Below are 25,973 nucleotides of genomic sequence, written 5' to 3' on the forward strand. Positions count from 1 at the left end.
GGAGACCACTGCGTTTCTTGCTGCTTAGCCTGTCCCTGGCTTCCCAGCGTGGAAAGTGAGAGCTACAGCAGCTGAGGAACATACAGCAAAGCAGACAGAACCACTGATTAAATGGAAGAAAATACAAATTTGCCCAAAAGAATGAGTATTACTACCCTGGCTGCCACCCCTGCTCCAAATAGGCATTTCTGCTAGCGGTTTAGCCTACCCTTAGCTGCTTTAGCTTCAGCAGCCCAATGCTTCTGTGTTTCAGGTTTAATGCTTTCTGTCTGAAACACCCCACCTGACAGAAGAGGTCTCAGTATTCCCTTCTATTCTGGCTGATTTATACTAGATCTCCTCATCCGCTTTTCTGTGTCTTCCTCATCTGCTACAATCAAATTGGATGGTCTGCTATTTCAATCCATCTTTGGACTGAACCTTGCCTGAAAGCAGTTTCTAACCAGTGTGCCAGGGACCTACATTCCTCAGTCTCTGCCTGACTGCAGCACTTTCTTTCACTGCTCACATTACAGCTTGCCCAGTTTGAATATTCACACTCACTTCTACTTCTCCAACAGTGAAGGTCCCTGGGCTGTATGAAGATAAAATGAAGTTTTTCTTTTGGGCAAGTTCCTTTTCTCTTTTCCATTGTGAACAGCTGAATAACTCCCCTCTCAGTTCTCTGGCTCCCACTCTTCACACAGACAGCAAGGTGACAATAAAAGTTCTCTCTAGACATCCATAGCCCCTGCTTTCAGGAAACATCTTTGCTCATTCTCAAATGCCCCATAAATGCTTGCATACTCTGCAACTGTTAAATATTGTGGCATCTCAGAGAGCTGATGATGGGTGAAAGATTTGGCTTCACATCTCCTCTCAGTCTTCCTTTACCAGATGCCTTAAAGGTCATTTCAACTCTTTATTGGCCATTTCAAGAAATATTTCGGTTTCTTGACATGTGAAGAACTAGTCAAAATCGGCTCTTCTGTCAAGCTACATCCACACAGCATGAGGCTAAGCCAGCTCTGACCAGCAGCTCAAAGACAACAGAAGCAGTAGCAGGGAGTTCATGCACAGCTGTGCTTGGGCTAAGCCATCCTGCGGGAAAGCACCTTTGTCACTCTGCTCACACCAGGAAGCTCCCATGTGGGGTTTGTCTGCTAGGGGAGAGACAGAGCTTGAAGTCAGCTAAGACAGGGCTCCCAGGTATTGCTGTGTTTACCTGCTTTTTGTCTTGGCCTCTGCATTGAGCCATTCCTCCACGGCCAGCCGCACAGGCTGGTTCAAGTAGCAAGGGCTGTGAACACCCCAGTGCCCAGGCATAAAAGCTAATCTCTTAGCTAGCTGCTAATCCACAGGCCCAGCTTTGGAGCACAGAGACATGTGCGGGTGTTTGCTTTTCACTGGGCAGCCTGCGGATGGGCTCAGCTGCAGTGGAATCCTGAGGAATGTAGAAAATTTCTGCAATAAAACTGCTAATGGTAATTGCAGGAGAGTAAGTCACTTCCCCTGGAAGTAATGACAGAACGGGCTGTAAAATACAGAGCCAGATTCAAAATGACATTTTTCTGTTTATTTCTTCAATATTTTTTTTCCCCCTCCACGTGGCTGCATGAAAGGCTTCCTCAAGTAACAGGGGAAAGATGTGATGGGACTGGAGCATGAAAGCCATGAGCCCGCCTCGGAAGCACAAAAGCTGTTCGAAAACCCTCTTTCCCCCCACACCCCTCGCCTCCCCAGGTTATATTTTCCCCTTTTCTTTGAGTTATTTGAATAGTCTGAAACGGGACAGACAGGAACGACCGGGAACAACCCCAGCGTCCCGCGGCTGCGCGGGCTGGCCAGGGCCGCCCTCACGTGGCCGCCGCGGGGAAGAGCAGGCGCCCTCCGCCGCCGGGATCGCTCCCGCCCGCTCCCGCCGGAGCCTCGGACGCCCTGACAAAAAAAACCCAAAAAACAAACCAAAAAAAAAAAAAAAAAAAAAAAAAAAGGAAAGAAGAAAGGGAAAAAAAAGTGATAGGTTTGCATCAGCTAGAAGGAAAATATGCTTGGGCAAATAGCCCTTGCTCTGGAGTAAGAGCTCTTTTGAGAGGTCTCCCAATGAATGCAATCTGTCTTGTCTGAACTTCGACTCAATATATAATTTCATTTAGCTACTAATTGGCTTCCTTCACCTTCATTCAGAGACCCGGGAATGCTGCCACAGATCACTCCCGTCTGGAGTCCATAGTGGCAACAACCCAGATCCCAGGCTCTGCTTCAGCTGTTTAACTTTTGGCAAATCCATGGGCACAGACTGTCTGCTCCTGGCCCAGCAGGAATACCTGCCACCACGGCCCACGGATCTCAGCGGGAAGGGTAGCAAGTGCTGGAGCTCACAAAGGAAGGGAAGTTCCACCATCCTGCCCCTGAGCAGGATGGGCACGAACTGCCCTAGAAAAACCTTGTAAAAACAAAGTGCAAAACGTGGCAGAGAACTGCTTTTAAACTCATCCAAATGGCAGTCCTCATCCATAAGAACATAGAAAAATGCCAGTGAAAAGTACACTCTAAGCATGTATGGCACCTAAAAAGATGATCCGAAACAAATATGAAATGGTTCCTAACAACCTGGACTTTTTAGGAACAAGAATGGAGAGTTAGGCTGACTGGAATATGTGGTAGTAAACAGAACAGCAAAGAATCTCTATTTTGTATATAGCATAATAATCTGAAAAGCCTAAGACTGAAGTTAAACTATATTACAAGACCCTTTTCATCTTGGAAAGATGAAAGTTTGGAAGTTATATAACCCACACTTCCCCACTGCAGCAAGTCAGTAGCTGTCTACATCAGAATGCTTTTCTGTGCTTGCTGGAGCTCTGACCTCAGAGGTTCCTCTTTGATTTACCCTGGAACATGGCAGCGCTTTGCTAGGAGTGTACATCGAAAGACCAGAGGTGGCCACATATTCACACTGGCTCTGCTGTGGCCAATTGCCCCAAAAGAACCTACACAGCTTTGCCACAACGCACTGACCAACACTTCAGGGCCAGAAACACTCATTATAGCTTTAATGAAGCAGAACTGGTCATTGACTTCATAGCATTGCCATGACTCAGAGCATGGTTTTACCTTTCCTGTGCACAGAAACACAGCAAGGATGGGAGGAAAGACCTTCAGGGCACCAAGCCAGGTAAACATGTCATTGACTTTGAAGTTGCCTTTCCAAACTCAAATGGCAGCATTCATCATCTGAAGTGCTACCGCTGCTGAAGAGGCTTCATCTTTCAAATGACCTCCACGTGTTTCTATTATTTTTTATTGTTCTTGAGTAAAGACCATGAATCTTAGGGGCAAGAGAGCTTTTGTTTTGTCTCAAAGCCTGGTGTGCCCCTGTAACTGCCGGAAACTTACTTAAGGCGACAACTGAATTTTCATTTTGGGATACAGAAAGATTAGAAAAAACAATTATTGCAGAAAAATGAATTGTGCCCTTCTGTATCTCTGTGTTTGCTTCTTGTGTCTTTTGGGTTCAGTTTTCATAGCCTTGCATATTTAGGATGAATTGATTCCCATTAACTTAACTAGGGAAAGAACCTGCTGTGTGACTGTACACACTCACAGGACATGGATATCTTCATTGTCCAGGACACTGTTTTCTCCCTCGAGTTTCTGTTTACACTCGCTTACAGCAAATTCAGTTACATAGGGACGTCATCATGATGAGATGAGAGTTTCCAAATGTGGCAAATATCCGTGATTTTCTGCATAGCAGTTTGTGTCTCTGCTGTGCACTGATACATACTTATCATCCTGAGCCATTGTCCCACTGCAGTTTGTGCAAGCTTTGCCATGAACTCCAAGAGGCAATTGAACTACAGGAACCCAGTGTGTAATTCTTAGCACAAATATATCCTACAAATCAGTGCAGGCACATACTCTGTACTATTACAGGAGGAGATAATGCAGTGATTACACACAAGAAGGGCCCAGGGCCTGGAATGTAATTCATTACAGAACTAATTTGCTATGTACAGGTTCTCCTATTGATTTCAAAGACTGCTTTGATTTATCACCTAATATATGTTGTTTAGTGCTTCTGGAGCTCCTGAATTTATGCCTATGAATAAAGAGAAAAAAAATAATCACCATCTCTGGGTTCAAAATCCTTAAAAACATACATGGAATACTGACAGCACAGAAAATGGAGTCTCGTCACTGACTGTATTTTATGAACTGTCACATTTGGGAAATCCAATGTTCTGGCCTGGAGATGGGAGGATGGGCTGCCCTTAACGATGAATCACTGCTCTGGTATTCCCTGCAGAACTTGACTGTAAAACTGTCTGAGAAGCAGAGCTGGAATAGGAATGAATAGCCTTCTCTTTGGACATTACATTAACAGCTAAGTAAATGTCATGTTTTTCTTACTGTTACAGCACTTGAAATCAGTTATGTGAAGTTAAGCTGCATTAGTGAGTGAAGAGATGACAACAATTTCGAAGCTACACTAACAAGCCTTTCTGTCACTGTGGTAAACTCAGGGAGGCTGCAAGAATGCCCATGGAAAAAGAATTGGCCGATGTACACAATATGCACTCCAAAAAAGAATAAAAAAACCCCAACAACAACAGAAAAGATTCCTTTGAGTGTCTTCCAGATAGAGATGACAGTAATTGTTCAAACTCTGCAGGGATGGTTTTACTTACACTAGAGGCCATTCCTGCTTCCCCTGCTGTGGAAAGGAGTGATTTCAGGAAACAAACATGACAGGTCCCATCTCTGCCAACTCGTGGCTTGACTTCTTCAGAAAGCCTATTCCCCAGGTCTGCTAGTGCTTCAGTTCTTACCCAAGCTAAAGAAAGCCAAGGTATTTGCACCTTACATCAGCATCTCACATGGAGAACCAAGCAGGGCTTTCAACACACAAACTTCAGAACAGCACTTATGAGTTGCTTAATATACCCACTGCTGGGGAGTGGAAGGGAGTGTGTAACATCAGACAGGGTCTCCCAGCTGGAAAGCATGCAGCTCTGCCTTAGCTTACCTGGACTCACTTTTACATTCTGATGTTTATTTTGCAGCTCTTCTGTTGACAAACAATAGAAACAAAACCAAAATAAACTGAACAGCAGAACCTGGGCCTCGTGAGGGCTTTTGATAAGAAATCCACCTGACAAAATCTGCTAAATACAAGGCTCAGGGGAAAGAATTCCTGAAACCGACCAAATCTGTATTGCACAGGACACTTCAGTGTCACAGCAAAAAGCAAGACTAACAAACATATTTTATAGCACTTCTGTGGTAGGAATCTGATCTGGATATGACATATAATTTTGGCCATTTTTCAAAACAAAACTTCTTGTACACAAAGAAGTAAACACTCTCCTGGTTTTGGCTAGCTTCCAGAATTTTACTGAAGGCAATAGGTTTCAGCAATTTTGAATATCTAGTTACTAATTTTCCAGTTCAAAATGGATTTAATAGGACACTTTGTGCCTAAGTAAGAGTAAGGAATTTTTTTGTTGTTCAGTCTGAACTTACACGGGATTTTAATAAAAACGTCATTATTTGGCTGACTTTTACAAGGTACAAGTGAAATTGCTGTCTTTCTGACACCCGCTGATGGTTACAGACCCGCACTGCCAGCTCCCTATGGAGACAGAGCACAAACTCTCTAGTTTGAAGGCAAAGTGAATATTGGCATCAAAAGAGAGTGGTGGCTGTGAAAGGAGTCTGGGATTAGATAACAGAGAGCTCAAGGTCATTCTGATCACCAGCTTTGAGGTCCTCCTGATCCTCCAAAGAGCACATGTCAGCAACAAGTCCCCACATCAAGCACAGCCCTTCTGCCTGCACCAGGATTCACCACTCTTTGAATGGTCACAAAGGTTGACTTAAGTATTCCCACTGATAGAGAATTCACCACACGCCCTGGGAACTCAGTACAGTAATTAATTATTGCTTTGAAAATGCAGCAAATTGCCAATACAGACAGCTTCAGTCCAGTTCCCATTCAGTGTCTGCTATCGCTGTGATGGCTGTGCTGTCACCAGGAGTAACAATGAGCTAGGAAAAGATTTCCTTCTCCTGCCAAAGCTCATCTGCCACAAAATGTGCTTTGTGGGGCCATGGGAGGACAGTGCTTTTTGCCTCACAGTAGCTCTGGCAGCAGGTCCCTGCAGGCAGGTCAGGCAGGGCACAGCTCCCACAGCCCTCTGCAAGCACTGCGTCCTGCTTCTACATTCAGGAACATTTCATTGAACTCTTTGACCTGTTTCCCTCTGAGTTGGAAGGTGGCAACTTTCATCACACTGGTTTTTCTTTTGAAGTTGATCAAACATTTTTCTGTTTTTTTCTAGTGGTAGTAACACATAGGTAGAAAATATTTTCAAGCTTTGTGCTGGCAATAGGGAGCCTTGGTGGAAAGGGGAACTTCCAGCTCTGGCATGGAGTTTAACAAAACAGTGATAAGATCTGGCTCTTCACAGCGAGTCCTGGAGGGCAGTTGAGGTTATCATATAGAGTAATACAACATAATTGTTTCTTGCAAGATGTAGAGGGGATGGGTGCAGAACTCTCAGAGCAGCTGCGGTGAAGTGAAGCTGCTGACAGAAGAGCTCTCTTCACATAGAAGGCAAGCACAACAGGGAGTAACAAAAATCATGTGATAACTTCTTAAGATGTTGGCTTCCTTACATGACCATTAGTTTTGTTTATTGTTGATTGCAGTGAAGCAACTTCTTGTGAAATATCCATGAAGTTACTTAGCTCTCTGGTGACTTGGTTTATCTACTTACACATTAGAATAAATGATACGCTGCCTGCAAACTTCTGTGAGACTCCCTTAGCTAATATTTGACAAGGTTTCACAGAATCATAGAATGGCCTGGGTTGGAAGGGATCTTAAAGATCATCTAGTTCAAATCCCCTGTCACAGGCAAGGAAACTTCACTGAACCAGGTTGCTCAGACCTCCATCCAACCTGGCCTTGACTACTTCCAGGGATGGGACACACACAACCTCTCTGGGCAACCTGTTCCAGTGCCTCAGCTCCCTCACAGTAAAGAACTTTCTCCCACTATCCAAGCTAAACGTAGATTCCTAGATGAAGGTTGCAACAGAGAATTTTAAAAGTAAAGTACATAAATGCTTATAAAATATGATCATAGTTTCTAAAAAACTTGGGCTTTTTTGAATAATAGCCAACAAATATAACCATTTGATGACTACTGGTGGGGTTTTCTGTGTATGTATAGGATGAATCAAAAGCAGCATATACACACACACACATAGTTCAAACCCAAGGGAATGTAACTGAAAGCAATCTAAAGCAAGCTGATGTTCGTAAAAGCCTGTGCTATCCCAGCAGTGCAGACTGGCAGCAGGAACAGAACTGCAGTCACAGGTAAGATTTGGTGTGCTCAGCTGTAGCAGAGACATGCTCATACTTTGTCATCGAAATCCCAGCTGTGACCTGGAGTCAACTGTTTCTTACATGTCTGGTACCCAAACAATGTTGGACAAAAGATCTGTCTCTAAACCTACAATTTATTTCCAGTCTGGGCCCTGAACAGATGTTCTTATTCTCGGAATGGATTATTGTCTGCTAAGGAAATTACTTAAGACCATCTTATTTGAATGTGAAATCCATATTCACACATTACATTCAGTCAGCAAAACCAACACCCTTGCCTGCTAAGCTGCACAGACCACATTTAGTATTTGTTCTAGTTGAGCAAATACTGAATTGCTCCAAGTCATCAAAGTCAGCTCATACTGTTTGTAGAGCCAGCACTGCTCCCATTCAGATGTTTAAAGTTGCCAGAAAATAATGACTTTTGAAACTTTCCTTTGAAGCAGACTGAAGAGACGGGTGCACTGCAGGTCTCTCCATATTCATGTCCCTTCACAAAGAAGGGCTTGTCCAGATGCCAAGGGAAAGCACGGTGAGGCATCTCAAAGGGGGATTCATCTAAAGAACAAAAAGCTTCAACCCTTGCCCTTACTGCAGGGCCAAGAGGTTTGCCTGTTTTGTTGTGTTTTGGTTTTTAATCACTCCTTCAACAGATGGGCAACAGTCACACTTCTCATCAGAAAAGTTCACCCAACAGGATGGTCAGACTTCAGCAGCCTCTGACACAGACAAAAAGCCATTTCTTCAAAATAAGGCTCTGCTCTTGGGGCAATTCATTCTTGCTATTCATATTCAAATGGTGCCATGGTCAAGCTGAAGAATGTACAGTTCTGGTGGGTCCAGCTGCCCACATACTGAGCATAAACCTCATTAATAGCTAAGGGTCTGCTAGCACAGCAGGCTTGGGCTGCCCTGGTACTGTTATGGCCCACAGCTTTCGCTTCTCTCTTTCTGAAAAAGTTTTGATATTCAGAGTAATTGGAATGGCAGGAATATACTACTTTTGTGGAATTGTGTTTTTCTGGTACCTCAAATACTGCCACTGTGCAAGTAGTTTTAAAGATGCCATTAGTATTATTTTCTAAGGATTTAGTTAATTTCCAGTGCTTTACTTTCTTTGTGGTGTTACTGAATTAAAGAACACCTCAGCCATAGTGAAGCAATGTGCTGAAACAGAAAGTTTAGGTAACAAGATTAGTTAAATCACAGAAGCACCTGAGAACATGGGTCCTCTGTCAGTGTAAGCCAACCTAAAACTAAACCACTGATAAAAAGGTTTTCCTTCCCACCATCTCCCTGGTGTCAGAGCTGGCACATGAGCGAAACTCTTACACAAGGATGTTTTCAGTCAGACCAGGAAGCCTTAGGTGTGCAGCTCTTGATGGAAGTCGTGGGAAGGTGTGAGCAGGACAGAAGGTGAGCAGGAGCTCAGCCTTAGGTTAGCTGAAATTGATCAGGAAACTGCACTGAGACACTGGTGTCTGCCCCTATTTGTGTCTAAATGCACTGGTACAGGTGTCACAGCAGCGAGCACTCTGCCATCCATATGCGACTACATAAGATGCAGGACAATAGTGATACCCAACTAAAAGGTTTCAGATGTGTTCTGTTCAGATATTTGCTATGAGCTAACCATAGTGGGACTAACCCCTGCTATAATGCAGCATGGCTAAGGCAGCCTCGTCAGGACCACATTAATTTTTGAAATGCAATGTGCAGTTTTTGCTCCCACAAACTTAATTGTTACATGAAGAACATTTTTGTAATTTAAAATTTTCTCTTCCTTTGGAGAAGGAAATAAGGAGGAAGTAAAACGAATCTGATTGGCTTTTGAACTCTGCTGTACAGAACAGCTGTGTGTTCAGCATAATATATCACACACAGCAAATCAAAGCCAGCTTAGACTCAACTTTTCTGCAGCTTTTTCCTCCAATACTTTTCCAGGATTACTAATTAATAGAGACCAGATGCCAAATACTTGAACATGGCCTTAAATCTGGGATGCAAAGAGCCTGATCTCCTTATTGTCCCAGGGGCTCAAGCAAATTGAATTTAGGCATCCCTTTTGATTTGCTAACATTTTGTATCTGCCCTCTAATCTGTTGTAAATAATAATACAAAGGAGAACAACGTTCAACCATGCAAATACCTTCCTCTCTAACAGTTTTTGCTGAATATTCTAACCAGTGATCAGCAATGAGCAGGACTCTAATTAAAGACTTGCAGATACAGCATAAAAATAGAGAAAATGATGAGAAAAAAAATTTTAAATTTAGATCTTTATTATACAGGCCCAAAGCTGTGGTCACCATGCAGTTACACTGTAAAGGGAATGATTTTGCTGAAAGGATCTCACTAAACAAGTGTAAAGAGACCACAGACTACAGCATTCCAAATAACTGACACTTTAATTTTTGAAAGAGCAAAAATAAATAAAGGAATGGCAAGTATGTCCTTTTCACATATGGTGGGGCATATTCATATTCCTTCTTTTCTATAGCTATTCAAGAGACAAAATTAGCAAATACAGCCCAAAAACACAGACCCTTCGTGTGATGCCTCAGCTAACTTTTAGCTGTTTCTCTCTCCTTGGATATTAGATCAAACACACATTTAGATATGTGCATATGCCAAAAAAAGAAATGCAATGTGGGGTTTTTTGTATTTAATTTCTACTTCCTGCCTTTTCCTTCTCCTTTTAGGACACTAACAGGAAGTAATTGGAAACATCTAGTCAAATAAAAGCCCTAGAAGTTTTCCCTTCTAGTTTTTCATTATACTTTTATAATTTAAGGATTCATCACAAATTTTAAAAGGTTGAGGTGTCTTACAAGGAATTCATCATCTCTGGAATACAGACAGCCACAGTGAAGAGCTGCACATAGACTGCACACATAGTGTTATGTAAAAGTGGTTATCTTTAAAAAAACAAAACTTCTTTAAAAATCTGTAGATCAAAACAAAGCATGTCTTATTCCCTACAGGATTTTCTTGCAACCTGTTCTTCAATTATTTGCACTAGGAGATCCTACAAATGGTATTAGTTACAATATACAGTCCACTGTCATCTTCTGGTCCAGCAGAAGAACCTGTCTCTTCGATGGATGCAAAACTGTTCATCTGAGCAGATCATCCTCAACAGCACAAATATGGTCTAGAAACTCATAGAGTTTATTGTTTTAATTTATAAAATTAAACCTGCCCCAGACAGGTAATACTGGTGTGTAATATTGCCATCCCTGGGTTCTGTCAAAAACGGGGTACTGAGGTGCTCAGAGCCGTCTCAGAGCGCAGCGCTGGGATCCTTCTGGCACTCCAGACCCAAGATCGATGTGATGTGATGCGTGCTAGAACATGGGCGCACTTCTCACTTAGCTCTGCAGAGCCCGGGACATGGTAAGCTGCCAGAACTTCCTTCATCTTGCCTGTTGACAAAAGGAACAATAACTAGTCATCACTGGTTGCTGGAGTTGAATTCCAATTTTTAAAAAGCCCTATAAATGAGACTTTTTTTTTTAGCCATGCAATAGCAAATGTTTCGTTAAGAAAAGATTTGGGATAAATTTTACAGTCTCTCTGTTAGCCACACGATGCTTATGAGGGAGAAAAGCCTTATACTGTATGGTTCCTAAAACATTACTCAGGATTAAACATACAATTATTTAAAAAATAAGTGTCCAGTACCATACTACTTTGAAAACATCAATAAAATGTTATCCTTGTAAAAATTAATTTTGTATAGCAGATTTTCTGGATTAAAGTGCTGTATTGTCTCTAACACACACCGTACACAAGACACAGAGTAAACAATCTAGAGGATTAACAGACAATGAGTGAGAATCCAACAGGTTAATAAGTGGCCTATATGAGTCTGTTGTAGAACTATCTCTAACACATATTGGTCATGTTCATTATGTATTGATAACAACTATAAAACCTTCATAAATGACCCATTGAATGGGTTTCACAGAACCAACGGTCAAAACTGACCTCTACATTATCTATTCTGATTTCCTGCCAATTACAATTTTTTCAGATAGTCCTCTGTGAAATCCAGAGAAAATCAAACTTTTAGTATCACAGACTAAGATACGAAAGACCAAGAATATATCTCCAATACATATTTGCTGCAGAATATGTAGAAGGGGAGGCAAAGGTACCCCCAGAGGGTGATTCCCCCACTCCCTAGGTAATCTGAAGAAGTCCATCTTTTTCCATGGACTGTGAGTAGGTTAAAGACCAACATTTCTTATGAGTATGAATGCGTTATATCCTACCACAGACATTTGACTATGTTCATATATTTATTGCACAAAGACCGTTCACAAAGCCATCAGACCCTATTAATTTCAATGAGTACTGAATGGGCAAAATGATGAGAACTATAATTCTTCAATCTAATGTAAATACAAAAGCCATGCAATAAATTCCAGAACCAATGCTAGATTTTTGGCTACATACCCTGAAATTTTCTGGAGCTATACAAATTACTTTTTTTATGTATAATTATTATTCTTATAATTATCACATAAATAGAAATCACTAAAGGAACAGAGGTAGTAGGTGATTTGAGAGATCGCTTTGCCCACCCTGACCAATACAATACCTGCTGATGTTTGTCTAACCTATTTTTAAACATCTGAATGGTTGATGATTCCATTAATTCCCCCTATACCACCTATTCCAGGGCTCCACTTTTCCTTGATGCTTACATTTTTTCCTGATGTTTATACTAAATCATCCTTGTTGAGATCTAACCCATTACTGCTTTCCTCTACCAACAGCACACATGGCAGCTGAATCCTTTACTCTTCACAGTCACCCATTGCTACAAGAAGGTGTCTCTGATGACTTTGTTTTCTCTGCTCTACACTAAACAACACTTCAGTCTTTCCTTGAAGGCCCATGTGCCTTAGATCTTTGAGCCCAGACTGATCTCTTCTTGGATCCTACCTGAGCTGCAGTTCCTGCAAGTGGGGGAAGCTCTTCCACTGAGGCCTTACCAGTGCTGACTGAAGCAAAATAACTACATTTGATGCTTTGTTACTCCCTTTTCTAGAGCCTGGCCTTTGAAGTAGCACATCAACAGCACATGTTCAGCCTGGGACCAGGTCATTTCTACAGAACTGCTGCTTGGCCAGTTGTTTCCCATCTGCAGCTGATTTGTTGAGCTCTATGTACAGTTCTGAATTTGCTCTAATTTAACTGCTGGAAACCCCATAGTTTCTAGGGTGCTCCACTACTTCATCTTTACTTTGTTGTTTTCTATAGCCTTGCTTCCAACACACTTGTTCTGCTCTATGAATTTATTAAATGTATGTTCTAACCTTTCATCCAAGCTGTCAGTGAGAATACTGAATATTACTGGAACAAGAGAACAACAATTTAAGAGCTTCACTTAATGGTGTATCATTGAGAACTGCTGTTTGTATATGGTTTCCAAATAATTTCATGTATCATGTAATTTCACATAATTATCATGTAATGATAATTTATTCTAGCCCAGTTTCCCTAGCACACATAAGAATAATAACAACTGAAATGTTCTGCCATACAGCCTTGTTAAAATAAAGCAGCTAATATTAGCAAATATATTTTAAGAAGAATTGTATAGACTTTGAAAATAGAACCGTTATGGAGAAAAGATTTCAAGTGATAACACAGTCTTGCTAACAATTGATTTCACATCTATATGGCCACTTTTGTGAAGTATGTGCTTTACTGAAATATTGTTCAATTTAGACTTGATGGAAGTCTTTCACAGCCTTTTAAAATTGAATTTTGCTCAATGAAATGCTCCACTGAGAAAACAACTAACACATACACTACAGTTTAGAAACAAATGAGTTGCACAACTTCACAAAACTCCAAGCTGCAAAATTACTGTTTATTGCTTATCTTGCAAAAGATATCATGATCAGAAACATACTGAACAAGACTGCTAAGACCAACAGGAATGGTCATATTGGGCTATGCAAAGAAAAAGTTACCATTTACATTAATCTTTATGGAGATACAGGCCAATTCCACAAATACAGGAAGCACAGATTACTCTTCATAACCTAATCTGGGTTATTAGCAGACCTTTTCTACTGCTCACTCTATGATATATTTTGTTTGTGCCATCTGTGCTACTCAGAAAAGTGAAATAACTTGCTTCCCAAGGTGGAAACAGAGCCCCCAGTTCCTTCTGAACTGGAAGAATTGGAGGCCAGCAGAAGCTGAAATACAACACAAAGCCCACCTTCAATTAACACAAAATTTGATTTGATATTTAGGGATATATCCCATTGGATTTCCAGTAAAAGAAAAGTGAGACTGACTTCCTCTGAAATATACGTGATAACAGAGAGACAGCCACATAAAAAGTGCACACAAATACTCTCAGCTTTCTCCAGTGGAAAAGAAGGAAATAGGATAAAGGATGGGTGAGCCAGTCTGGCCCAGGACTGCTCATTATGTACAGCCTGCTGTCTGACCAAGGCAGAGAAAGACTCCCACAAAAAACCTGCTTGTTACAGCAAGTCGAAAGTCCTGAAGCTGAGACAAAGCAGATGTCTGCCCCTTAATGAGAACAGATCTAGGGATTATAAATTATAGAGATTTAAGAGATTATATCAATAATTTTAGACATACAGATACCAAAATTACTTTTGTCTTTTTGTCAGAAGGGCTAGGACTTCTGAGAATCAAGATTTTGCTAACAGTGACAGGGAAAGAGAGACAAACTGTTCAATCAGAAGCATAACTGAAAGTCCAGGCAGCAGCTTGCTCAGGACCAGAAGAGCTGATACCTTGTTGACATGGAAAGATGTATCATGGTGACTCCTGTCTTAAAATATCATCATTGTTCTCTTTGCAATCCATGGCAAACAAACCCATGATAAATGTCAGTATCCAACCAGAGTTATCTGGAGCCACTCAGTGATGGCAGGAGAATTTGTGCCAGTCTCGTTTAAGTGCCTAACACAAGTGCCAGGAGCAGCTATGAGAGGTGCGTGGGTGTCCCACCCCCACTGCACAGCTCTCACTCTATACTAGGGGCAGAAGTCAGCTTAGCAGTGTAAATGTACTGCAAGAGTAAAGTGAGATGAGTCCCACGCCTTTTTTTCAAAAGGAGAAACAGGAGTCTGTATTTAAATAGTGAATGTTAGTGAGTTGGCTGATGGGGAAAATTAGTAACATTCACTGTAATTAAGACTGCAGTTATCAAGTAGAGGTTAATAGAAAGTGCAAAACTTCTTCATTTTAGCAAGCAGCAAAAAACCTACATAATTTAACTGACCTTAAATTTCAGTGAAAGTTTATGGGTAGAGAATAGATTCCTGATAATGAAATACCTCAATCTGTTTGTTCCTTGAGGTCAGACATCTTGAGCTTTACACTACAGGAATGCTGATCATTGCAATACTTGAATTACATTATGAAGCCCTTGTCCCTGATGTTAGAGAAGCCTCTATCAGGATAATAATAATACTTGGAACATCATATGATGTTTTATATATTGTGCTGTCATACATGAAGAGGCAGCAGGAAATTTGAAAATTAAGAGGGTGTTTTCTATGACTCAGCCTAAGGGGTCTTGGGGGAAAAAATTGCAGTGATGTTCAATATCTGAACTGCTGTATTATTTCTGTATCTGTACACAAAAGATTCTTATACTTAATTTTTTAAACAAATTAAAAGACAAATATTAAGTATTAGAATATATCTGAGTCTTGATATCATAAAGTCACTGGGGATATAAGACTAAAGGGAAGTAACAATGTGCTTAATTTAAACTATACTTAATTACAATGGATAACAAAGTCTCTAAACTTTCAGAGGATTTATTTAGAAGTGTATTTTTAAATTAAAAAGAATCTGCTAATTTAACAATCACACAAAACAGTTTAAAAAAGTAGCATATAGTTTAAACACAAGCAGTGTGCCATTTAGAACAATTAAAAACCATTAGAAAAAAATCCTATGTAACACAATTTAAAAATGTGAAGAACTTTCAAGGCTTTTCTGCACTGAATATGGTGGTGTATGTGGTATCAGTTAGAAATGAACACTCCAGTGGCACACTGCATTCTGTAGGTAAGACCTGATTAGGGTAGCAAGTGATAATCCAGTTCCAGTCCTCCAAAATAGGCTGGGATCAAGTAACTTTTTATGGGAGTGGGTGAGTTCTGGGCTGAAGGAAGAATTTGACAGCCTTGAAGCAGTTTCCCTGGTGTGTGACTGAAATGCTCATACTGCACTGCACAAGACAACAACTGTAGTCCCCTCTGACCTTTTTACTTTCTTCCGTTCCTTTCAGGTAATCTATACCTGGTGGTTTTCACTCCACATGTATCTTCTGTCAGCAAGAATTCTGTAATCTGAACTATATCATTCTTGCAGCTGTGCAAACTTGGGCCACTTCAGTCCCTGGCTTTATAAAATCTAGCGTTATCAGCTCCAGAGAGCATTTTGTGAGCTCCACGATGTGATGTTTTTCTGCAAAACTCCTCCTTCTGAAGAGAGTTGTTCATGTATGAACAGGAGTTTTCATATTTTAGTTCATTTTTGTATGCTCATAGATGCAACGTAAAGGTGGAAAATGTGATTTTTAGGTGCTGATAGGCTCAGAAGGATCTGAGAAAAGCAGAAGATAAAAGGGATTTCTAGAGCCTTAATTTTAAGATTATGCTGTTTTAAAGCCAGTCTCATAATCTTGGAAGGCACAATTTTTAAATATTTGGCATTTGTATGACAAGAAACATCCAAATATACTGTCTTTCAGCTTTACTGGCTGACGCAGTTATCCCGCTCTTCCTTGCCACAATGGAGAGAAAGATTTAAGTTTGTTTGGGGGTATGTCTACACACTTACATGACTGAAACTTGGTCATGAGCCAACTCTTGACATACTTGCTAGAACACTTCATCTACATTCAAGCCAAACAGTGCTCATTGGTGTGGCTACGGAATGGCAGACGGTGTGAGCTGGAAACTGCAAACAACACTTCAAGGTGTCAATGAAGAACAGCCTTAATCTCTCCTCAGCTGAGCTTGACTGCAGGAATGCTTCTGGTTTGCTTCAAGGAAAAGGCACATCCATAACACAGCAGGGGCAGTTCAAGAGAACCCTTTTGGTATGCACTGAAGCTGTGAAGCTGTGAGGACAAGCTCAGGGTGGGGTGGTGCCAAAAGCTGGCAGGAATGGTGACAGCATCCCCACCACAGCCACAAGTTCCGTGGGAGAGCTGGGAGCCGACAGTGTGACTGCTGCCACGCTGCATCAGTCCTGCAGGAGAAGCCTTAAAATAACCTGGACCTCTTCAGCTTGCAGGAGTTGGGTCAGCCTACAGGTGCCCGTGGCTGATTCAGGGAGCTGTTTGCTGCCAGATTCCAGAGAATGGAATTTGTCCCAAAGTGCTGTTTTTGCTGGGCTGTGAGCCAGCAGGAAGAGAGCACTCAGCACCAGCACCTCTCACCCAAGAGGTAGGGTTGGCTGTTGCTGCCTCCCAGCTGTGGGGCTGGTGTGTTCCTATACATGGGCATACTGGGACAAAGCAAATAAAAAGCCACTGCACAATCACTGAATATCAGCTGGAATTGGCTAACAAATTTTTGCCACCAGGACATAGCAGCTCCCTGTACCGTCTCAAAGTAAGAACTCCTGGTTGGGCTTCAAGCAGCATGGAAGAAGTGAGATGAAACCCAAAAGCAGTACCCTTATCTTGAGATGGACTTGAAGCTCTTAAACCTCTCTGGGTGTTTGTCAGGGCTGCAAGACACTGATGGCTTGTGGCAATCCTGAGACAACCCAAACCCCCAGGATTTTTCTTCTTTCTCACAACTGAAGTCTCTTCATTTTTTACTGAATACCTAGGAGCATCTGGTTCCTGACAGCAAACTCTGGAGCAGGCAAAACACTCTATCCAATTTTTTTTTTCTTTTTTTTTTTTACTTTTTAACATCTTTTTGCTTACTGTTCCAGAAGTTCATTGCTCTGATGACTAGAATAATTTTTTCCTAACTTGAAGCCTACATTTTCATGAACAATTTATAACCCTGATGTTTGTGTTGACCATAAGGATATTTTCTCTTTTTTTGGGGGTGCACTACTTGGAGGTTCTTAGAGAGACCATGTTCACAGTCTCTTTCCCAAGTTTTGATTTATTAGGTTAAGTCAACATCTGTTAGCATCCTCTTGCCTCTTGGCTTTCCTGTTCTTTCCCTAGCTTCTTCTGAGTGTCTTCCATTTTGATTTAAACTTACTGGAACATGAGTCTCAAGGCATAAGAGTGATGAGACTTTATCCTACACAGTTCTGTTTAGGAGACTGGTTGACACAGTCCCTTGGAAGGCAGTCGTGAAGGGCAAAGGAATTCAGGAAGGCTGGACATTCTAAAAGAAAGAAATCTTAAAGGTGCAGGAGCAGGCCATCCCCACATGTCAAAAGATGAACTGTCGGGGAAGAAGATCGGCTTGGCTGAACAGAGAGCTTTGGCAGGAATTCAGGAGAAAAGAAAAGGTTTATAACCCTTAGAAGAAGTGGCAGAGAACTCCAAATCACTACAGGGATCTTGTGAGATTATGCAGGGAAAAAATTAGAAGGGTTCAAACCCAATTAGAACTTAATCTGACTAGAGCTATAAAATACAATAAAAAATGCTTCTTAAGGAGAAACTCCATCTTTTACTGGATGTGGGGCGAAACATAGCAACAAAGTATGAGGAAAAGGCTGAGATTCTTAATGTCCTCTTTGCCTCAGTCTTTATTAGAAAGACCAGTACTTCTTGGGAACCCAGAATCCTGAGCTGCAAGACAGGGATAGGGAGCAGAATGAAGCCTCTGTAATCCAAGGGGAAATTGTTAGTGACCTGCTACACCACTTAGACAGACCCAAGTCTATGGGCTGGATGGGATCCATTCAAGGATACTGAAAGAGCTGGCAGAAGTGCTCATCAAGTCACTTTCCATAATTTATCACCAGTTCTGGTTTACCAGTGAGGTCTCAGATGGCTGGAAGTCGACAAATGTGATACCTTTCCACAAGAAGGGTCCAAAGGAGAATCCAGGGACCTAGAGGCTTGTCAGCCTGACCTTGGTCCTAGGGCAGGTCATGGACCAGGTCATCTTGAGTGCCATGATATGGTATGTGCAGGACAACCAGGGGATTAGGCCCAGCCACTGTGGCTTCATGAAAGGCAGGTCTTGCTTGACCAATTTGATCTCCTTCCATGACAAGATGCCCTGCTAATGGATGAGGGAAAGTCTGTGCATATTGTCTACCTGGACTTTGGCACCATTTCACACAGCATTCTCCTGGAGAAACTGGCTGCTCCTGGCTTGGGCAGGAGTTCTTGCACTGTTCACTGAGTTAAAAAATAGCTGGATGGCTGGGCCCAGAGCAGTGGTGAATGGAGTTCATCCAGCTGGTGGCCAGCCACAAAGGGGTTCCCCAGGGCTCAGTGTTGGAGCCAGTCCTGTCTAATACCTTTACTGATGTTCTGGAGGAGGGGATCAACCGCATCCTCAGTCAGTTTGTACATGACACCAAACTGGGTGGGAGTGTTGATGTGCTGAAGGGCAGGAAGGCTCTCCAGAGGGATCTGGAGAGGCTGGATTGATGGGCTGAGGCCAGTGGTATGAGGTTCAACAAAGCCAAGTGTCATGTCTTGCACTTGCGTCACAACAACCCCTTGCAGAGCTACAGGCTGGGGCAGAGTGGCTGGGAAGTGGCCCAGGGGAAAAGGACCTGGGGTGCTGGGCAACAGCAGCTGACCATGAGCCCACTGTGCCCAGGTGGCCGAGAAGGCCAAAGGCATCCTGGCCTGAATCAGAAATAGTGTGGCCAGAAGAACCAGGGCAGTGATTGTCCCCCCTGTACGTGCCACTGGGGAGGCACACCTCAAGTCCTGTATTCAATTTTGGGTCCCTCACTATAAGAAATACACTGAGGTGCTGGAGTGAGTCCAGAGAAGGGCAACGGAGCTGGTGAAGGGTCTGGAGCGCAACTCCTGTGAGGAGTGGCTGAGGGAGCTGGAGGTGTTTAGCCAGGAGAAAAGAAGGCCCAGAGGGGACCTCATCATTCTCAACAACTCATTGAAAGGAGGTCATAGCCAGGTGGGGTGACTCTGGGCTCCCAATTAACAAGCAACAGGACAAAAGGAAATGGCCTCAAGTTGTACCAGGGAAGGTTTAGACTAGATCTTAGGAAATTTTTTGTTATGAAAAGGGTTGTCAAGCACTGGAACAGGCTTCCCAGTGAAGTGGTTGAGTCCTCATCCCTGGAGGTATTTAAAATACATGGTAGAACTGGTCCTTAGGGACATGGTTTAGTGGTGGACTTGGCAATGCTGGGTTAATGGTTGGACTTGATGAACTTAAAGGCCTTTTTCCAACCTAAGTGATTCTATGATTCTATGATAAATACACTGATAACTTCACTTTCTCTGCTGGAGTTACTTTGCTTGATATGTCCCAAGACAGCATTTCACTTTTTTTTTTTTTACACAACTGCACCAATGGCTCAGAAGTACCTCACAACTATGAAACACACTTTTTTCCCCCCCTCCCTTGTTTTGCTGTCTTCAAAAAGTAATTGCAGAAACTGTACTTATTTCATTGAATACTTGACTTCATATTTGTACAACTAAATTTTATCCTGATCTTGCAGCATCTCCTTTGGATGAAAGATACCCACCCATCTGCAGTTGCCTGCTAGGGTTTTGTCAATCTGCAGAAAGAATTCGTTTCCTGTGTCCTTTCTGCTGTCTAACAATTGTGTCTTCTGCCTGGGCTTAGCCATGCAACGGAGACCATTAGCCTGCTTTCCACATGTCCTTCACAGTTCTCACTTTACAGTGGAAATACTGTTTCCAATTGCTACAGGGCAGGAATTATGTCCCTGATGAATTAGAAATGCATGTCTAAGCAGGACAGGTGAAGCTTACAACAAGGAGCTTCTCTTAAAGATCCTAAAAATTGCTTGAAAATATCAGTCTACATTTAAATGCAATCATTTATACTTAGCTTTAATTAATGACTTAAATAATCTTATTTTATGTCCAAGTTATGATTTGTCATTACTTGTGGTTTCTCTGTGACCTCAGCTGCTATTGATCAGAAAGTCAGTAATTCCAGTCTGATTCTGTCTGGTTGGGCCTGGCACTAAAAATATTTTGGCAACTTAAATAGAATTTATAAATGATGTAAACAGAATGCTTCTTACTTCCATACTCTTGTTATTCTATAAATGTCTCTGTATTGATGGTAGATCAGTCCAGCATTAAATAAGCAGAAGATAATCTTCCTGTAGGTCATTTTGTTTCAGATCATTAACTCCATTTTCTAGTCAGCTGCCTTTCTGCAAATTCTAAAAACATTGATTCAATCTACATTGGTGTTACTGCTTGTTCACTTCAGTTATTTCAATCAAATGCCACAACATATAAAAAATGCATTAGATAATCATTATGGGACGACAGAGCTCCAGAGCACTGCCAAGGCTCTTCCTGTTGGAGACTACAGGCTGCTATGATGCCAGCTATGGTCTCCCAATGACTTACTATTAAATCTATCCTGGGGGGGTTAACTGGATGAACTGTTAAACAGATTTTTTTTTTTTTTTAACATTCTCTCATATTACATTTTAGACATTTTGGTGTGCTTGAATCTGTCTCTTAAAAGAAAATTGTAATGGTCCTTCTTAACAAAAAACAATGGAAATAGCTCTGTATAAAAAATTATCACAATCAGCAAAAACTTATTATTTTACCAGCTACCAATCCCATCTTTCTTTTCTGAGCTACAGACCCAGGCACTCTCCATATCAAGAAACCTCTCCATCACCATTATTCTTCTCCATTAGCTCTGACAAAGACTGATCTGTTTTTCAACACTGGTAGTTGCATTCTCTTGATACCTCTGCTTTTAAAATGATCTCTTTTGCACACGTCCACTTCTAAAATTTTGTGACGTTTCAGAGTTATCAGGCATTCAATATTAGGCCCTTCAAAATTTGTAGTTTTCTCAAACATACTATTGTCAACAGACACTATTTTTTCCAAGAAATGGGGAAAAAAATTCAACTTCAGTTGTGAAGAGACAGCATTTTTTTCTAAAAAACGACAAGAGCTAGTGTCTGCTCCTTGGCTCCACCACAGACCACCCAATCTACAGAAAGTTATACATCAGATCCAGTCAGCTGGGGAATGCAGCCTGCTCTGGATGCCAAGGATCTCCAGAGAGCAACACAGCCAAATTCATATAATTTCTCTTCACCAAAGGATTTAAACCAGAAATATTCTTGCAAATTACTATAGTATCTTCTTACTGTAACCACCACCATTTCTGAAGAGATCTGACATTAGAGAAATCATGAAATACATTAGCAAGTTGTTTGAGACAGAGAAGATAGAGAAAATTCAGAGGATAGTTGGCTTCTGATCAGATTCAACTGCCAAGAATATTAAACTAAAAAGTAATCTGAAGATCCTTAATGCTATATTGAAGAAATATACTGTTTCTTGTTTTGAACAAAAATTCATCACAAAGAAAAATTCTTTCACTGTAAGTAAAGCTTTCAGTAGGCATTGCCAAAGAAAGTATTGCCATAAAAGGTTTTTAAGATTTACTAAAAAGAACAATCTATTTCAATGCCAGGACAGTATTAAAAAAACCCCATAAGTAAAATATGGTAAATAACTTAGTATCTGTTAGGTTGAGTTCTTTGGCTCATATCACTAACAGAAAAATCTTGCTGTCATTATTTCATTAGTAATTCTGTTGTTATAAAATGAACAAGTATGTATTTTTTTCTCTAATTGCAGAACATATTTCTTCAGTGATCCAAATACATGGGAAAATGTATGTACTGCAGAGAACAAATGCACCTGACCAGAAGTAAGTATGTACAATAAAATGGAGATAACTGAGTGAGGAGGCTTAATCAATCCATAGAAAACTTCATGCCCACAGCTACTTTGATTATTGAATTCCTACATATGTTGGTATTAGATTGTTAAAATGCAATATTCACCTAAATTATATACTTACTATATTTCTTGTACAGTTACAGCCTAGGAAAATTGAGTCTGGTGCCTTTAAATACCATTTCTTTGGAGATTCCTAGGAATGTAGAGGACTTTCCAAATGTAAAGTTTTGGGGTTTTTTTTTTTGCAAGTGCAGTGCTGCCAAATATTTTTAACACTAAATAAATGCTATTGCAGCTGCATTTGAGCAGTAATAGTGGTAGCTAATGGCCTATTCAGTTAATCATAGTTATTCAATCCTTTGAAATGCCTCAGAATATAATAAATGTTTTGTTTTCATTGTGGACTCTTAAATTACAGGCATTATGTAACACCCATGATATATAACCTATCTGAATGAATACAAACTGAACCCAAAATCACTCCCCTAAAGTATTTCTAGTATTTGGAACCTCCAAAGAAAGAAAAATGCTGCTGTTACCCACAGAGCTACTGAAATAGCACTAAAAGCAGGGCAAGAAATGGTTTTAAAGGAAGTTCTGGTTTAAATAAAATGTGGCTATTTGTCATCCATTTACAGAGGTCTGAAATAACTATTACAGAATATTTTTTAAACAAAGAAAATAAGAGACATGATCAAATAGCTGAACCACAGCAATCCTTCCCTAAAGGAAAAACGGGCTGCAGTTGTAGGGTTTCAATGTGCCCCATAAGAGACAGATCAACCATAAAGTCTTCACGCTGAGACCAATGCTCTCTCTGGGTGTTGTACCAATATAAGATTTATCATCTTCACCTCTTTTTTACATTTATATGTTATATGTTGTAGAAGTCCCTGCCAGTCTTAGCTCTGCTCTGTTCACTGCTCAGGAAAGATTATATGTATCATGCTGCACAGTGACAACCTGTCCCAAGGGTATTATGAGACATATATATACATATATCTCTATATATATATATAGATATATCTCACAATGTAACAGCTGGCTCTATCTCATCACTTTGTGGTTGCCATTATACTGATGAGGCACAGAATCCCCTGTAGTTTCTTCAGGAAGTATCTTCCAGATGTGTTTTAAAAAGCTGCAGAATATGTTTTAAAACAATGTTCAGCTTCTGAGGTCAGGCTGTGTTTTTCAGCTGCAATTGCTTTGCAGAAAGGATTAGATTAGTAGGTCATAAAAATATCCCCCCAGCTACTTCAAGGAGTGAAGACAACCTTTGAAACAGTCTTCTGTTGGCTTCCTGGATTAAAGAACTCCTCCATGAGAGCATACAAAAACTCAAAAGACTTTCAAAATTCGAATATGGATGAAGTTTGGTATTAAAACGTCTCTTTTATTTCTCCTGGAGAAAAAGATACTCAAGTATTTGCTGAAGAAGTAATTTGGCAGGCCATAAAAGACATGGGAGGGTGTTCTAGCTTCAACTTTAGTTTTGTAGAACTTTTTAGAATTTAGTGATGAAAAGGAAATCAAACCAAAGTGATTATAAAATGAGAGATTTCAGGATTCCTAGGAAGGAAAGAGCAGACCAGTGCCAGAGAACCACAGGGAATGCAGCCACAGCCAGCTCCAGAGACTTATCAAGGACACCCCCAGGCAAAGGCAATCCAGAGGGGGAAAGAGTTCAAAAGAGAGGACTAGTTTACAGAAGGGCAGCACTAAAGCACAGCAGCAAATTAACCCAGTGCAGAGTAAGTGAGCAGTACTCTACACCAGGAGATAATTAACTACCTTAGAGCCCTAAAGGAGTAATTTCAGAGGTATTGGTAAGTACACATGCTGGGAGAACTGCAAGGAATTCACCATGCAAACATTCAGGGAAAAGAATGATAATGAAACATAAGAAAAATCCTGAAAATGTGTTAGAAAAAGAAATGCAGCACTGAACAACCTTGCTAGTTCAAAATAAACTTTGCATGTGAGAATACTGCTGCCATCACCCGTAGCTCCGCAGAGATCAATTTAGCACCTGAGCACTGTCCTTGCTGGCTGAAATGCCAGTGGCCTCAGGTCATCATATGCTGGCACAGTGACAGTCAGAGAAAAGTCTGACTACATCCTACAACATAACTTCTGCATGTTATTAATCAGACAAAGGCCTTTCATGAGGTTTCTCAAAACAAGTGAGTTGTAATTCCGATGCCTCGTATATTTGACAATCTCATACTTTGGTGATAAAGGAGATTTGTTACATCTCATAGATATATTAAACTGGGTGAGGTTGCAAGCAGTTTACAAGATTGGATTAGAACTCACCATAATTGCAGTAATTTGGATAAATGTTCTGAAATTAATGCATTAGATCCACAAAGAGAAGGGCAAATTACTGTAGAAAGGTCTCCAAGGGAGTTACAGTGGTCTACAAGCAAACCCTAAGTCAGGACGCTATCCACTGGCAGAATAGGGCAGCCTGATACATAGTTGGAGTAATACTGTAAGTAAATCGAGCAATTATTTTTCCCCTACCAGCAGAGGTAAGGTCCTGACTGCATTACTGTATCCATCTCTGCCTACTGGGCTGTTGAAGGATAGAGACAGCTGGAGGGAGTCCAGGTAAAAGCCACAAAAAATTGATAACAGATCTAGAAGAATGGAAGGTTGAAAGAAATAGATTGTTTAGTCTGGAAAGAGTGAAGACTAAGGGAAGACATGATAACATATTTAAAATATGTAAAAGTTTGTTATGAGAAGAGGATGATAACTAATTGCTCTCCATGTTCATCATGCAGAAGACAAGACTTAGTATGCAGTTGTGGAGAAAAGCTTTCTAACACAAGGCCAGGCAGCCAGGCAGCAGGTTATCTACAGGTATTGCATGCAATGGCGTCACAAGCAACAATGGGAGCTGCTGAGAAAAACCCACGTGGAGAGGAGGAGAGGTGTGCTTGGTTCTCCCTGAAAGCAGGCAAACAGCCCAGGTGTGACATCCCATCCAGCCTCATGCTCAGCCACAGAAACCAGGCACAGATCGGAGCTTTCCATCAAAGAGACTGAATACTATGATGCAAACGATTGTCATTTGTCTTAAGATGCTTGCCAGGAAGGATGGAGCCTGCAGGACAAGGGACGAATCTCTCAAATCCATTTAGCTAGTTAATTCAATTGGCTGGAAGTAGCAGAGAGCACCCACTCAGTCACCGCTGGATGCTCTTCTGTTTGTTTAACATGCTTATGCTTTGTTGTACCTTTACTCTACCTTTGCTGTCAATAGCCCTTTCCAGTGGTTTACAGGAGTATTTACAGGTATACAGGAGTGGTTTATCCAGAGGATTTAGGTATACACGCTGTGGGGCCACTGGAGGGATGAGTTAGTGAATGCTTTAAAAGCAATAGGCAGGGCTGAGGCTGCAGCGATGCCTGGCAGGGACCAGGCTGGTCATCAAGGCTGTACCTAGAGAAGGCAAATGGCAAGCAGACGAAAAGGGGTGACACACCAAGAGCTTGCACTGTGGAGATTCTCACTATGGGGACACAGATGGTGGCCAGCAGTGCCAAATCTCTGCCAGGGAGGAGAAGCTGTGCAAGGCCACTGCACTGGCCCACCCCGGCCACCAATGGGGCCGCTATTCCCAGCTGGTTGAACAAACAGGATCAGAAACCCCAGTATGACAGAGA

The 25,973-nt window shown here is 41.3% G+C and overlaps 1 protein-coding gene across 1 annotated transcript in view; it reads right to left on the bottom strand.

Moving 5' to 3' along the window:
- Nucleotides 1–9,836: 9,836 nt before the first annotated feature.
- SCAF8 (SR-related CTD associated factor 8) overlaps nt 9,837–25,973 on the bottom strand; it is an 89,983-nt gene continuing 73,846 nt past the window's right edge. The window contains exon 21 of the mRNA XM_082299974.1: nt 9,837–10,806. The gene's annotated coding sequence lies outside the window, so the exon portion shown is untranslated. The remainder of the gene's footprint in view (nt 10,807–25,973) is intronic.

This window comes from Coloeus monedula (assembly GCF_965178545.1).
Source record: "Coloeus monedula genome assembly, chromosome: 2".
In the NCBI taxonomy this organism is placed as follows: Eukaryota; Metazoa; Chordata; class Aves; order Passeriformes; family Corvidae; genus Coloeus; species Coloeus monedula.